This window comes from Myotis brandtii, unplaced genomic scaffold, assembly GCF_000412655.1.
Source record: "Myotis brandtii unplaced genomic scaffold, ASM41265v1 scaffold207, whole genome shotgun sequence".
In the NCBI taxonomy this organism is placed as follows: domain Eukaryota; kingdom Metazoa; phylum Chordata; class Mammalia; order Chiroptera; family Vespertilionidae; genus Myotis; species Myotis brandtii.
Window position 1 is genome coordinate 1273985 of NW_005357736.1, and position 252 is coordinate 1274236.

Here is a 252-nt window from a genome sequence, read left to right on the forward strand (position 1 = left end):
CATACCCACCTCTGCCTCCTGACCCCAGGGGGCCTTTTGATTGGGAAACCCTGACTGCTCATGAGCCCTCTCTCCAGCTGGAACCCCCAAACCTTTAGAGACCCCTGCTCCATGCATCTGGCCCACCAGGTTCCTCGCTGCACGCATCCCTTCTCACACCCGCTGCTCCCCGTCCCGCACGTCCTCTCCCGCACTCTGGCCTTCCCCAGAGGCCCCCATCCGTCCTGTGCCCATGGGCCGGCGGGAGGAGAG

The 252-nt window shown here is 65.1% G+C and overlaps 1 protein-coding gene across 3 annotated transcripts in view; it reads left to right on the plus strand.

Moving 5' to 3' along the window:
• GNAI2 (guanine nucleotide binding protein (G protein), alpha inhibiting activity polypeptide 2) overlaps positions 1–252 on the plus strand; it is a 56328-nt gene that overhangs the window by 37934 nt on the left and 18142 nt on the right. The window lies entirely within an intron of this gene.